We start from the raw sequence: 16,750 nt of genomic DNA, 5'->3' as shown, positions 1-16,750 counted from the left end.
TCTAAAAAAATAATAATAATAAATAATAATAATAATAATAATAATAATAATAATAATAATAATAATAATAATAAACTGTTAGCTTCTTAAGCTAAATAAATAAAATACTCAAATTTCCTCTTAGGAGCATGTGTATGTGTGGGGGTGGGGGGGTGGTACTTTATAGGCCTTATGCATGTTGTTTATGTCGTAATAAAATATTTATTTTGTTTATAATTTATTTTTACAATAGCAGCGACCTCTCCTTGCGTGATAGCTATTACAGTAAAATTACAGTAAAAACAAGCTGCCACTTGTCCCTTGTTTACTGCACTATCGATAATTCTCACCGCCCAACGTCTACACCGCAAGCTCGCGACGCGAAAACATCGTTTCCATTATAATCAACGTAGGGGCCGTTCACACTGAACGCATATTGGCGTCCATACACGCTGTTTTATTTATTTTTTTTATTTTTTTATTTTTTTTATTTTTACCGTTTTCCTACGTAAACGCGCTCTAGACGATTTTAGACCCTGTGCCAAGTTAAAAAAAAAAACTTGTAAATAAAAAACGCGTCTCGAGACAATGCGTTCTGTCATTTTCGGTGCGCCGCGTCTAGCTTTTTAGACACACAACGCGTACGAACGGCGGCACGGTCCCTAAACTGTCTAGAGCGTTCCGATTAAAACGCGGGCAGCTTTGTTGATTATAGGAGCTTTCTAGTTTTGTCGCGTCGCTCAGGTTAGATGGGAGGTCAAGAATAATGCTTGCTGTCTGTAACGGTATGAAAACCGCGGCCCGCGTCAAATCCGCTTTGATGTCCAGATGAGCGCGCGCGGAAATGGCAGGTGACTCACAATCGCCAAAGATGTAAGAGAATAAGAGATGGAGTGTTGAAGAAAACATTCGCGGATAAAAATTATTTATATATTTTCAAGTAACAGTCTTCATGTTATAGCCTAGGCTACTTTAGATGCTTGATGCTAGATAGGCTACGTAGATCTTGTTGTAAATTGGGAAGCTTTAGGCTCGGGAAAGGGAAGAGGGATTATGTTAGTGAAATTCACCAGATGTCAGCGTAATAAACTGTTTTAGTGTGAGTGTGAGTATGCGAGAGAGAGAGAGAGAGAGAGAGAGAGAGAGAGAGAGAGAGAGAGAGAGAGAGAGAGAGGCAACTCAGCTGTTTGGGCGTGTGTCCATAATGACGTTGAAAGGGGCGTTCACACAGGACGCGTTCATACACTGTGTGTAAACCGGCACTGCAGCTCGCGCCTGACTGAGGAGAGGAAGAAAATACAGCTCACAGTCCAGATGCACTCTAAGCTTTCCAAACAGCTTCAGGTGATGTAGATCGCAAAGTATGAGGGAATTATAATGCAAAAATACAAAATAAGTAAATACAGAAGCACTCTCGTTGTGGAATAAGCGGAGCTGGAAAGTCTTTAAAGGAAACACCCCGGCGTTATCTTAACCAGTTATATTTAATGTGTTATAGATTTATTAAAGTTCAAATAATACGGAAGCAGATCATGGAAATAACTGCAAAGTCTGAAACGGGTATTTCTCTGTGCGGTCAGCGCCTCTACTATGAGTTGCGCGAATGTCCCGATCTAAGGGGGAGAGATTGAAACTGCACCCGGCTGATGTACACTCTGTTGCGGGGACGCTCATCCCCTCGAGCGTGCACGCTTAATGCAGCTAGATTATAACGTGATGACTCGTGATTTATTCAATCATAATATATGTGTCACTGTGCATTTCTTATCGAAAAGAAAATTGGCAATACGCAGCTTTATTAATAAGAGAGAGTTTGTTGTTTTGTGAGTTAAAGATGGATTGAAGTGAACAGAAAAGTGAGAGAGGGTAGTCTTCACCCCATTATTCACTGCAACAAAATATGATTTTGATTTGTTTTTGTTTTGGCTTGTTTTCTGATATAAATATCTAAAACTCCTTTAAAACAATGTACATTTTCTTTAGCAGCTATACTGCAGAAGACATTTTTTATTTATTTTTTTATCTGAGAATGTTGAATATAATATTAAAAATAAATTATATAAAATAATAAATTATTATTATTAAAAATCTTTAAAAAAAGATGTATTCACCTGAGAAGCAGCATATAAGATATTTAGACTTGCTTTTAGAGAATAGATCTTGAATATAAGTATATTTTGTCTTTACTGCACTCGCAGAAGTGTAACCAAGTGAAAAAATACATTATATACAAAATACACTTATATAGAAAATACACTTATATTTAAGATATATTCTTTAGCAAGTCAAAATACCTCATGTGTTGCTTCTCAAGTAAATGTATCTTGTTTTAAGGATTTTTAAACAGTTTTAAATGGAAAACAAGACAAAAACACTTGATAACAATAGGATTTGTTTTTTCAGTGAATTTCTTAACTGAATTAAACTTAATAAAAAGTATTTTTTCCCCTTTAATTCAATGAATGTATTTTAGAGATATTTTTAAAAGATGATTTTGCCCTCTATATTGTTAGTAAGCATGTTTAATACAACCTTTTAAGTTGGGGCACAAGCTGAATAATTGGTTAAGAGCTAACGATTAATCGTTGCAATAATCGCCGAATAGTCGAATAATCGTTCTATTAATCGTTAGATTAATCGATTATCAAATAATCGTTAGTTGCAGCCCTACCTATCACAATGGAGATTCATTTGTTTATAGAATACTTCAGATGAAATGAAATCCCAAATGTGATTGAAATTGACAGAAAATGGATAACCCTTTTTGGCTATTTTGAATAAGCATCTTAATTTGTTACTCAAAAAAGCATCATGCGGTCTCAAAACTATTTGCCTAAGTTAAAAATGTTTGCCCTATAATTATTGGCCCTATATTTACAAGATTTTACTTTAACCCCCCTGGGGGCCTTTTACCTTGAGCATGTGGGCCTTTTACCTCAAGTGTGGGCTAAAAGTCTCCCTTGCCACCTTTAAATAATAATAATAATAATTTTAATCAAAACAACCTTCCGTTGTTATGCTCCATCCAATATTCAATAAAAATACATTTATTTTTTTCAATTTTGATAGTCTTTGTGACCAGAAAAAAGCACACTTTTAAGTGTGCCTTTAGTCGTGTTGTACCCTAAGTGTGAGTATTTACATTGCCCTTAAAACAGACTGTCATCATTATTTTTTTGTTTTGTTTACATCACTGTCTCAACTCAGGATAGGGATGCAGACAGTGTGTGACTCTTTTGGTAGGTCAAAATTCATGCTGGGATGATCTGGTGTTATTTGGATCAGAAATCACAAAAACATACACATGCTCACATGTCTATAAATGACATGCAATTACCACTTCCAGTGCTGTGTAACATCCCAGGTGGTGAGAGAAGCGTCTCCTGCTATGGTAGGAGGGGCGGCTTGAAATGGAAGCATGGCAAACTGTGTGTGTGTGAAAGAGAGAGAGAGAGAGAGAGAGTGAGAGAGAGAGAGAGAGAGAGAGAGAGAGAGAGAGAGAGAGAGAGAGAGAGAGAGAGAGAGAGAGAGAGAGAGAGAGAGAGAGAGAGAGAGAGAGAGAGAGGAGTCTTACAATAATAGCTATACTTAAAATGCACTTCTTTTCTGTTTTGTTAAAAACATTCACTTTTTTTCTGGTGCTGCCCTGGGCACCATCTTCATTAGGAAAATATGCATTGAAAATTGATGCTTGATTGTATGCGTTTAATTAAGAAAAATGTAAAAATTGTAATTAAATGTATTTATAAATAAATTTTTAAAAAGTATTTTGAAAAATAAGGATTTTTAAAAAATATTATGATGGAAAATGAAGAAGAAATATTTAAGATCCTGCACTATTTTTTAGGTCACTAATCAAATGGAAGCTCACTTATAACATTAACCATGTTAGGTCATATTTCTTTGTTTCAACTGAAGCACACAGGATGCTCGATGGAACTTTTTCAAGTCATCCTGGGATGGACCATCAGGTTTTATTCAAACTTCAGGAGTCCATGCCAGCTCGAGTGCATGTTGTCATTTAAACAATAGGTGGACACACCAGATACAAAGAAATTCTGAAATCCATGTAATTATTTTAATCATACTTTCTCAAATTGTTATGCTGATAATGTAAGTTGACAAACTTTGTATTAAATTAGAAAAAAGTGCAAAATAGTGGATTTTCACTGTGATCAAATACTTTTTGGATCACACAAGTATATAGCCCTTTGCATGCACTAGTTATTTTCTATATTTACGTTTAGACAAACGTTTAGACAAAACTTTTTATTTTTATTTTACAATTGATTTCAGTTTTTATATATAACCATATTTAAACCTGTAATCTTCTTTTGAGAGACTATTATCTTTGATCTTTGAAAGCATAGTAAAAGTGAGGATCAATTGATATGTCAATATCGGACTGTATGCATTCTTATGCATTCTTGATTGTTACTAAACCCTTGCAAATGCTTATACAGTACATCAGTGTTCAATATGTTATTGTGTAGTTAGGTCAGTGTAGGTGCACCAGTGCTGCTGATCTTCTAATCTAGGCAGTTCTTGTCTTAACACTTCCCTCATATCATTCCTCAAGAGACCCCTTAAATGAAATATATGTTTTCTAAAGGTTAGTATTGCACTATTACCATGATCTTTGTCTCCTTTGACCTTCATTTGATTACATCTCCCTAACATCTCCCCTGAAACTATTCTGTCCTGAATGACTTGTCTAATTTTCCACACCAGTATCTGAACAAATTTAATTAGTCTTCATACATCTCCATACAAAGATAAAGGATTATAAGAGTCCTTAAAGTTGTCATGTCATGAGGATTGACATGTCATTTAATTGATATAGGTCTTTCTACTATAAAAACAGACTGTAAATTTCAGAACTCAAAACTTAATCCCCAATGCAATAAAAGCATTTATTGAAACCAAGCTGCAAAAATGCCTTGTTCTCTACTTCTGCGACTACCCTACATCACTAGGGAACCCATTAATTCATGATCGCCTCTACAGCAAAAAAACATAAATGCCTACTTCACATCATCGCACCCTTGGCCTCACCCACTGGCGTTCAGTTCGTTCACAGAGAGAGGTAGCAGGACAAACAGGCCTAATGTGTCCTAACTATTTCTGAACACAGAAGGGGACCCATCTGGACTATTTTTAATTATTTTTGTATATAAACATGCACTAGACAGACATCTTTGACCATTGTCATGTATCTCAGCCCTCTTTTAAAAGACGCGGTGTCAAGTTACAGCTCTGAAAAGGAGAAGCCATTCGGTTTAATTCTGCTGTTGTGCCTCTTGTTGTTTTGATCACAAATGCGTTCTTGCACCCATCTGTGCTATTTTAATTGTTGGTGCATGTAAACATGCACTAAATGGACGTCTTTGACCACTGATGCGTTTCCGGTGATGTGCATTTCAGTTCAGGATGATACTGGAAACTGGATGTGTGTGTCTAGTTCACACCATGCTTTGGACTATGTATGTGCATCATGTGGATATGTTTTCAGCGTAGATTGTAAGTCTTTCGACTCATGCCTACCTGTCTTGGTAATGTCATAAAAACTCTTGGACCCTATTACATAACCGTAAGTAAACAGCTCCATTCATGAATATTTCAAATGTAATGACTGTTTGATAGTTTATGGTGCTGACACTCTGTCTACACTGGGCACATGACGCGACGCAACGGCTTGAGGCTGTCTACATTGGATGCGTTGACACAAAGTTTCTAAATCATTTATTTGTGTTGTTGGCAGTAGTAGCACCAGCGCATACATTGCAAAATGGAACGGGATATCCGTTTACTGTCGGTGCACTGCGATGCGCCACAACGGATGCTTCCAGTGTACACAGCATCATTGATTATAATGGGTTCTATTGCTTTTGATGTGACACGCCTCTCGCGTCCATTGTAGACAGGGTGTGAGTGTTAACAGTTGTGCTTGAGATGAACAGTTTAATATATTTGGATGCAATGTGTTGGATGCGCATTATGTGTAACCCCTGAAATTTAGTTTTAAAATGTTGTGGAGCTTGTTCTTTCTCTTCCGATTGAGTTTCAAATATGGCTGTATTTGAGGAGCTGCACGATGTTACCCAATCAGAACAGTGGGCATTTACATTGAAGTTTTAAGGAAGTGCTTAGGCCAAAATTGAACGTTTCAGATTTAGGGCCAGAGACAGGGTGAAAAATGATCATATATTATTAACTTATGACTGTTTTAGTGCAAAAAAAACAAAAAAACAAAAACAAAAATGTACTTTACTAACATTATCAGTGGAGGAAATATAATAAAACTATATATATAAAAAAGAGCATTTCATGACCCCTTTAAATAATGTTTAGCTGAAGCAGCATGTGGATTGGCAGATGTGAAGACACTGCTTCTTCAGTGAATTTCCTTCTCCTGTTCTAGAGTAATTAAATGTTGTTCTTGCAAGAACAATTAACCACTGATTGTTGACACCAGGGCACCTCAAGCACCTGTTAATGGAATCAGAATAGAGAATAAGGAAGTAAATAGCTGTCGGTCAGCCTTTTAGATACTTCTCCTGTGAAAGTCAAACTATTATTTAATATGATTGAATCAACCTGAATATATTAGGTTACACTAATCAAAGTACTTTTTTAAGGGTCAGAACAAGTTGAAATAGCTCCTTTAGGGAACAACTGCACATGTGTAAGTATAATGGACTGGACTCACTGGCTTGTGCTGGCTTGATATTGAGAATGTGAAATAATTATTTATTTATTATGTTAGCCCAAATCTTTTGTGAATGACATGCCAATGATAGGTTAATTCAAGTAGCAGAACAGATGGAAAATAAGGGAAAATGAAAGTAATTCAGAAATGTTTGTTCATAGCAGTAATGATTCTCAAAAACAGAAGACTGGAACAGGTTTGCTTATTGAGTTGCCATACAGTATCTGACCTATTTTAAGTGTATATCTGACACTCATTTCCACATGTTTTCCAAAGGTCTTTGAAGATAAAAAAAATCTAATTGGGCCAGGTGTTTGACTGCATATAACAGCAGTTGTAATGATTTTACAGTACGGTCATTTGAAATCTAGAATTTACTTAGATATACTATACAATAGATGTAATTTTGGTAACATCTATTTAATAGGACTATCAACTATATAGTAGAGCAAACAATTTGGAGGACAATGTCACAACTTGCCATATTAATAGAGAATTCAACTGATGTGCGGTCACTTGTGTATATCAGCTATTTTACAACCAAAATTTAGTCAAACTATCCTTTTTATATAATATTAGTTTTAGTGCTTTGTTTTTAACTCATGTTTCATGATGTGAAGCTGGATTTGCACTGATGCCTGACCTACAGTATTTAGTTGTTATGAATAATCTTATCTTTTCATTTGCATCTATCAAGTTCCAAATAGAAATAGAGAATAATCAAATCAGCGGAAGTACATAAAATATTCAGTTCACTGGATTATCCAAAAATAGGCATTACCAAGTGTTTCTTTTTTTTTTTTATGTATATTTTTTTGTGATACATTTGGACTACTTTTACAATTTTTAATATGAGCTTATTTGATCTGTGTGTATCATTTTATCTCCCAGTGCATCCTCTTAAGGCCTCATCTCTCCACAATGTGTTTGGTGTAAGCTGGACATTTCCAAACCAGCGAAGAGAAAATGCCAGAACACATCAGCTCAACCAGCCATGAACATCAGTGCACTCACAGAAAAAGGAAGAGTGAGAGGGAGAGAAGCAAACAATTAGCTCACCCTGAAGGAGAATGAATGAGATCATGTTGTGCATTTTTAGACTAGTACTGAGATATATTGAAAATGCACAGTTATTCATCCCAATTGAAACTATTTTAAATTTCAGAATAAACCTGAGTGGTGCTTGCCCATTAAAAATTTGCCACCATGATGCTAGGATGTCGTGGGTGGTTGCCAGGGCGATGCTATTGCAGTTGCTAAGGTGTCCTAAGGGTTTCAGTGTGATGCTCTATGGTTGCTGGGTGGTGTATAGGGTGGTTGTGGTGGTTGCATACTGGCCTAAGTCCTAAGAGCCCACCCCAAGTCTCTGATATTCAAAGTCCATTTTCAAGCACACATTTTCTCAACAAACCGTACAGTTTGAGGTACCATTCATGTCCATAAACCAAACACATAAGTTAAAGGCCTAAATTTAAGAATTAGAGTTGTGATCCAACTCTCTCAATTAATTTTTATCTGTCTGATCTTTAAAACCCAGTGCTATAGTGGGTTTTGTGATCATTTCCTTGGCCGTGGTTTTCGTAGTTGACAGTGTCAGCACTTCACATTGTAAACACAAACTGATTCGTCCCCAGCTGAAGTTGACACTGATTGGTTGGACTGTAATTTTCCCAGACAATGAGGTTTCAATGGACCTGAGACCAAATGTGGAGCTGAGTAATGTGAATCACAAGATTCATCTTTATGTACAAGGCCAAGTGTTTGTGGTGCAGTGGTTAGAAATCTAGACTATGAACAGGGTGACATAGATTCCTGCACAGGGCAATTCATTTGATCGCAGCCCTTGTGTCCTTGAGAAAGGTGCTTAACCTCTGTAAGTCCCTTGAATATTTTATCAGCATGGTTGTAAATGTCCTTTAGCCCCTCTTTGTGTGTTTGTGTGCTTATTAAATCTGTGATTTGTAAAATAAAGCATTCCTATCACTGCACATAATAGTGAAAAAAGCCTCAACTTTAAACCAATACAAGAATCTTACATCCTCCATACTCTCATCAAAGAGTGCAGGCTTTTCATTTATAAGTGATGGCTGGCCATTTTCATGGTTTTGGTGCAATATTTATTTATTTATTTATTTATTATGTTTGTACCCATGTACCTAATATCAGAATCAACTACAGAGTAGTACCACATTCCAGCATTTGCTAGCTCTATTTTATGTGAGTGATGGTTGTGAGGGCAAAGATAAATAATTTTTATGTCTATAGGTCTCTCTGGAAATGTTGGCTCGATGGTGTCAGGGTCAAGGCCATCTTGTAACATGTAATACACTCAAAAATACAGCTCTTTGGCTGAACTTGATTCAGTTGTAGACAGTGGTTTCACGTGATTGAAATGAGTTTTCTTAGCTTAAAATGACTATGTAATCTTAACACAAACACTTTGTGTAGAAAGAACCTAGTTGAACTGTGTAAACCCAACAAAATTAGACTTGTCAATATAACTCAAATAAATCTCTTTTATTTATGTACTAACTAGTGAAAGTTGTGTTAGCATGCTAAATACAGGTGCATCTCAATAAATTAGAATGTTGTGGAAAAGTTCATTTATTTCAGTAATTCAACTCAAACTGTGAAACTCGTGTATTAAATAAATTCAGTGCACACAGACTGAAGTAGTTTAAGTCTTTGGTTCTTTTAATTGTGATGATTTTGGTTCACATTTAACAAAAACCCACCAATTCACTATCTCAAAAAATTAGAATATGGTGACATGCCAATCAGCTAATCAACTCAAAACACCTGCAAAGGTTTCCTGAGCCTTCAAAATGGTCTCTCAGTTTGGTTCACTAGGCTACACAATCATGGGGAAGACTGCTGATCTGACAGTTGTCCAGAAGACAATCATTGACACCCTTCACAAGGAGGGTAAGCCACAAACATTCATTGCCAAAGAAGCTGGCTGTTCACAGAGTGCTGTATCCAAGCATGTTAACAGAAAGTTGAGTGGAAGGAAAAAGTGTGGAAGAAAAAGATGCACAACCAACCGAGAGAACCGCAGCCTTATGATTGTCAAACAAAATCGATTCAAGAATTTGGGTGAACTTCACAAGGAATGGACTGAGGCTGGGGTCAAGGCATCAAGAGCCACCACACACAGACGTGTCAAGGAATTTGGCTACAGTTGTCGTATTCCTCTTGTTAAGCCACTCCTGAACCACAGACAACGTCAGGGCGTCTTACCTGGGCTAAGGAGAAGAAGAACTGGACTGTTGCCCAGTGTTCCAAAGTCCTCTTTTCAGATGAGAGCAAGTTTTGTATTTCATTTGGAAACCAAGGTCCTAGAGTCTGGAGGAAGGGTGGAGAAGCTCATAGTCCAAGTTGCTTGAAGTCCAGTGTTAAGTTTCCACAGTCTGTGATGATTTGGGGTGCAATGTCATCTGCTGGTGTTGGTCCATTGTGTTTTTTGAAAACCAAAGTCACTGCACCCATTTACCAAGAAATTTTGGAGCACTTCATGCTTCCTTCTGCTGACCAGCTTTTTAAAGATGCTGATTTCATTTTCCAGCAGGATTTGGCACCTGCCCACACTGCCAAAAGCACCAAAAGTTGGTTAAATGACCATGGTGTTGGTGTGCTTGACTGGCCAGCAAACTCACCAGACCTGAACCCCATAGAGAATCTATGGGGTATTGTCAAGAAGGAAAATGAGAAACAAGAGACCAAAAAATGCAGATGAGCTGAAGGCCACTGTCAAAGAAACCTGGGCTTCCATACCACCTCAGCAGTGCCACAAACTGATCACCTCCATGCCACGCTGAATTGAGGCAGTAATTAAAGCAAAAGGAGCCCCTACCAAGTACTGAGTACATATACAGTAAATGAACATACTTTCCAGAAGGCCAACAATTCACTAAAAATGTTTGTTTTATTGGTCTTATGATGTATTCTAATTTTTTGAGATAGTGAATTGGTGGGTTTCTGTTAAATGTGAGCCAAAATCATCACAATTAAAAGAACCAAAGACTTAAACTACTTCAGTCTGTGTGCACTGAATTTATTTAATACACGAGTTTCACAATTTGAGTTGAATTACTGAAATAAATGAACTTTTCCACGACATTCTAATTTATTGAGATGCACCTGTATATGCTGGATGGAAGCACTACAAAATGTAGTTTAGTAACTATTTTATGGTTAACGCAGCATTTGCTCAATGAAGCGAGCAACCAATTGAAAGTCTGATATCTACCTGTCCTCATTGTTACCTCATTTTGGTGAACCACCAAATCTCCAACATAACAGAAACTATCCTAAATCTCAGCATAGCAAAACACTAACAAGTATCCCCCTTTATAGTCATCTTGCACAAAAACACATAAAATAACTCTTATTTTTAACATTTACTCTTCCTATTGAGTCCCATGCAAAGCATAATGGGAAATGGAAATACCCTGCCCAGTTTCATCAATGCTAGAGTAATACCACAAAAAGTATTATGTAATCCCAACTCAAATGGATTAAGTAAACTTCCACATTTACAAATTTAAATGGATAAAACACAATAAAATCAAGTTTTGACAAAATGTTCTTGGATTGTGTGGCTTTAGTTCATTTTAATTAAGTTAACTGAACAAGCAGCAAACATCTTTCTTTTGAGTGTAGTCTGCTAGTAAGTTTATAATCAGCCAAGATAACAGTATAACGTGCAAAGTTATAATAACGGTATAAAGGAATTATGCAAATCAGTTAAATCTGCGTTAAACGCAGTTTGTACACATTATTCCAGCCTGACCTGATGAACATTATGGCCAAATTATATTACTTGTTTCAGGACACGTATTACGACGAGGTAAGTTGTCCACTGTGTGGCACTAAAAGCGAGTTAAATGTTCTGCCAAAAAGATGAGGTTTTTAAGGTTAATGTTCTATCGAGTTTTAAATCAGCAAAACCTACCTCCCTAACCTAAACCTTAAACCTTAACCTAAGCTATAGTGTCATAAAAAGCAAATGTGAGAGCAGGGCCGGCGCTAGCTACAGGCAGACTAGGCAATTGCCTAGGGCCTCCTCATTGCCAGGGGCCCTCCAAATGATATTTGAACTTGGTAATTAGCAGGGCTGTGTGCACTAAGTTTAATACTTAGTGCTTTGAAAATCCACAAATGACACCTATTATCAGTAACCGGTTACGGTCATTTGCTCTGACAAGCTCTGCATAAATATTACCCATTCTGCAATTAATTGGGCAGGAATGAAGAGTGACATTGTAAGGCATATTTATCTAACGTTTTAACAGAAATAGTTAAAGTATACAGTAATTTGATTGAAAAATGTAGAGACTGTGAATCAGAATAAAGAAAAATTATTATCACAGTCACTTGAAAAGAGAAATTGTACACCATATAACATTAATATAAGTGAACAGAGCTGCTTATAACATCTTTTTACGCACTCATTTTGATGCTGTGAACTGTTTATTTACAATAGCTTTTACTATTACATGAATCAATACATAAATGAATTAACATTTATTTATAAGCTTGAAATTAAGGTGTCCTCACTGATGTTATTCATGCTCATTTGGGAATGAGGACTGACAGTTTAACCCAATACAATTTACTTTTGGCACTACCGGAAACTGAAGCTCACACGGGACCATAAGATCAACAACACTTCCAGCTTCGAGCACTGGGGCAGTGATTTGAATTTCAATAAACACAGACTGATTTCAGCTGCAAAACTTTCAACCTGTTGTTGCTAAATAAACAATGGGTGCTTTCCATTCCGAAGGGCTCATCCCTATGCCCTAATCACTTCAAAAGGGTTTACTCTCCAGAGTGAGAGCTTTGGAGGTGTAGGGCTCAAAAATATCGGCCATTTGGAATGCACTTCAACATCATCTAACCAAGGCAAAGGAGCCGCTGTCACCTTCACACAAGGCTGACGCTAATGAACATCAGTTGCACATAATCAGAAATATTTACACATGATTTTGTCTCACTATTAGCAGCTTTGGCCACTGGGGGCAGTGATTCGAATTTCAGTAAACAGACCGATTTCAGCCGCAAAACGTTCAAACTGTTGTTACCAAATAAACAATGGGTACGTTACATTCTGAAGGGCTCATCCCTATGCCCTGAACCCTTCAAAAGGGTTTACCCTCCAGAGTGAGAGCTTTGGAGGTGTAGGGCTCAAAAATATCGGTCATGCGGACACACTTTAACGTCATCTATCCAAGCCAAAGGAGGCGCTGTTAATGTCGCACAAGACTGACGCTAATGAACATCAGTTGCACATAATCAGAAATATTTACACATGATTTTGCCTCACTATTAACTACTGTACTTTCAGAATGCAAACCGAAAATAAAAGTATTAAAAAATATTTTTAAAAAGAACTAGTAAACAAATGTACAGAACATGTTTAATCATTAAATAAATAAAATGCCACTCTGTCTGCTTGTTTTATTTCAGCTCCTTTATTATAATACTGATTCAGATCAAGCGAATTTACAGTAAAATAACACAAGCAATAGCCATTTCAAAAAGACAGCAAGAGGGATAAAATGTTTTAAAAAGTTCATTATAATAATTCAAAGCTTTTATAAACCTAGTAGATGAAGGAATGCCACGTGTTTATGTTGCAAAAACCAGAGCGTGTTTGCAGTTGCAGCTAGTTTTATTTACATCAAACTTGGCAAACCTGCAGATTTATGACGTATGGTCCGGTTCTGATCCGCTTGCCAGTGAAGTGCCCATTAGTTGAACACCACAGAAATGTTCGTTTTGAAGGGCTCTTCGAAGCAGCTATGTGAGCACTTCGGTTTGGATAAACATGGCGGCCATGTTTGTTCTCCCTTCTAAGTGCCTTTCGGAGGCTGATTTATCCCGTTTGGAATGCAGGGAATGTGATCAGTCTGTCTCAGACTGTGCAATTTAGTGTACATTAAGCTGTGAAAGAAGAAAATATTTTAGCACTGAAAAAAATTGCACACATAAACCTTCTTTTCACCTTAATTTTCAACTACTGAGAATACATAAAAGGGTAACTTAGGACAAGTTTCTTGGCAGTGAAAAATAGTGACAATGGCATAATAATAGCTTAGACTCACTGAATTATAGGTTTAAACAGAAAACACCATGCATAGGCTACATTTCCTGCACAATAGGCAGCAACAACAATTCCTACAAAGTGTGTGTAGTCTAGTACCTGATTTGGAAGCCAATTGCTTTTGATGTGTAGAAAGTTGTTACAAAAGTCATGGCAGGTCAACTGGAGTCTGAGCATCACAGGTTTTGCAGCATTGTGTTTTGCTTCTCAGGTCTTGTCTTTGACAAGACAAGGCAGGCTTTCAGTACGATGACATGCTAATTTTACCCATGTCACTTTATAAAGCTGTAGAGGGTTTTGTAGATGCATTTAAGCACCTTGGGAGTAGTGATCCATTGATTTGAGATTTGGAATCTATTATCTTCGACATCTATTGGGATCTGTTTTGCTTTAAGTGGAACAGAAAATCTGGAAATGTATTTATTTAGATTATATTATATACTGTATAATTGTATTTATTTATAGTCTTAAATTCTTTTGAGAATTTTACAGGCTTATAAAATTCAGGATTTAGGAAATCATGAAAAAAAAATTCAAACTGTTAAATAATTATTTTTGTAGTTGCTGTGGTCTTGTGTCTGTTGCCAGATAATGGTGATGTTTAAAGGTTTACGGCTGGGTCGGCAATTGATGTGGACTACATAGAAATAAGTTTTGTGAGAGAATTATTACATGAAGGAAAGCCAATGGTTTCACAGAATTAAAGTTTAATTTCTTCATTAACCGCTAAAGAATTCAGTTCACATTAAATTCAGTTCAGTTCAATTGAATTCAAAGGGTATAAGCAACCTTCACTCTTGCAACAATTTAAGTCTTAAGAATTGTTTTTATTTAATCATTATTTTGAGATATCTTTTGCTATTTCTGATTTTGTTTGGTATTTTAGGACTAAGGCTAGGGGGGATCATTTTGCAGATCGTTTCACTTAACTGTTGTTTATTTCAGCCACTAGTGGGCCAAGCTGATCTGATCTGTTGTTTGTGTGTGTGGAGACTTTATACTTAAAAACTATTATACATAGAACTTGTCAATTTAGTTACCATGGCAATGCTGAACATCTGTATCGGCTTTGGCAGTGCTGTATGTCTTTGTGGGGGTGCATCTGGGCATCGACATATTGCACTATCCTGTTTTATCCTCAACACCAAAGATTGTCTCATCTATGTGTCTGTGTGTGTTTGATGGTGGGGTAATCCCTCCTAAGGTGGCAAGAAATGACTAGAGGACCATGACCACAATCTTCTTGCTATACTAGAGATGGGAGCAGTTCACAGGCAGCTCTGAGGCCCCATTTTCAAATTATGTTGTTTAAAAATTAAGATTATAAAGGCTAATGTTTAATTTTTATTTAAATGCATGGAAAACACACACTTGCAATTCTTCCCCAAATCTGCAGTGTTCTACACTTAATTCAGCTACAACCACTTTCAAGTCTACATGCAAATTTGTATTGTAGATAATTGTAGCTTTAGGTGTGCTGTCAATTTTTCATGTTATTATAACTTTGTACTTCAAACTATAATTAAAAAAATATTTTTAAAAAAATTAAGTTTTAAAAAGTTTAAAGAAAATTTACTACATTAATAGAAAGTTAGGCATTTAACCCTTCCTTGGTGATGCAGGTCATTTTGACCCATTTTTAAAATGGTTCTAAATGGGTCTGAATGTTTCTCAAGATGAAGGAAGGGTTAAAAGTCACACTAGACTTAGTGCTTTTTCTTTTCCATGCATGCAAATGCTTGAGACCGGAAACGCAAGCACTTGCGAAGAAGTGCCATCATCCGCTGCATACCAAATTTCAAGTTTGGTTAACTCTGATGTGCAAATTTATATAGTGAAAAGAAACACATTTGACCAATAGAAGTTCTAAATGTCACAGATTGACCTATCTGAATTCAAAGAACAAACTTTCAAAAAGCTGCATGGTTTGCAAAGTTGCGGGAAAATGGACTAGATGGTAAATTTTAACATTTTGAATGTGTTATTATTTGGGATGTATTATTTATTAAAAACAAAAGTATTTGACCGTGCCATCATATCCTTTTGCCGAAATTCGTTGTGAGGTCTGAAATTATTTTGCATCCTTAATGTCTTTCAGCAGGCAAAGCGATTATATCATAACGTGCATACTGAAACTTAATTCATCTTTATTATATTTTTATTGCTTAAATATTGGTCATTCATAGCTCAGGAGACTTAGTGGTTTCTCAGTTATGTCTAACTCAAGTACTGAAAAAATAGCAGGAGAATTAAAAGTCCCAATTTGCTCTTTATTTTAACTCATTGCAGTCTATGAGAAACAACTGACATATTAAAGAGATCTCGTTTGTGATTATTCTTTCCTATGGGTTCCCTCACACATAGTTTTCTAGAGTCTAGTGTAAAAACAGTGAGTCACAGGTAAAACATGTGAGGCTAAACTAGTGGAAGAAAATTATTGTTCTCTCACTCTCTTTCTCTCTCTCTCTCTCTCTCTCTCTCTCTCACACACACACATTTTCTTTTCACAGTCAGCTTGCTCAAGCTTCAGGCTATGCTGCTTTAAACTGTACATGGTTAGATGATGGTAAGGGATGTTGAGGGTTTATGTGGGTGTGTGTGTGTAAATACGTGCACTTTGGTTTTTGGTGGTATTGAAGAGACTGGTATATTTGCTATGACACAAAGACCACAAATATAACTTAGAATTCAGTGGGAGCATAGTGTGTCGCTGTATATCTTGAGCGTGTTTACAATTTGTAAAATGTATAGTGTGTCACTTTCGGTTCATCTTAAATTATATTAAAAACAGTATCTTCTTGGTTACTGATGTAACCTCTGTTCCCTGATGGATGGAACGAGATGTTGTGTTGATGTAGTGATACTAGGGGTTCGCTCTTGAGAGCCCCAATCACCTTTGATTTATTCAGAAAAGGCCGAAGCTCTGTCGAGGGGAAACACAGGGTTCACCTGAA

The 16,750-nt window shown here is 36.5% G+C and overlaps 1 protein-coding gene across 1 annotated transcript in view; it reads left to right on the top strand.

Annotated features, from left to right (window-relative positions):
- The window catches only part of si:dkeyp-9d4.3 (caskin-1), an 80,672-nt gene that overhangs the window by 665 nt on the left and 63,257 nt on the right, over positions 1 to 16,750 (top strand). The window lies entirely within an intron of this gene.

Source organism: Myxocyprinus asiaticus, chromosome 7 (assembly GCF_019703515.2).
Source record: "Myxocyprinus asiaticus isolate MX2 ecotype Aquarium Trade chromosome 7, UBuf_Myxa_2, whole genome shotgun sequence".
In the NCBI taxonomy this organism is placed as follows: Eukaryota; Metazoa; Chordata; class Actinopteri; order Cypriniformes; family Catostomidae; genus Myxocyprinus; species Myxocyprinus asiaticus.
Note: the sequence above shows the minus strand (reverse complement) of the source record. Positions and strands in the feature narration are given on the sequence as shown.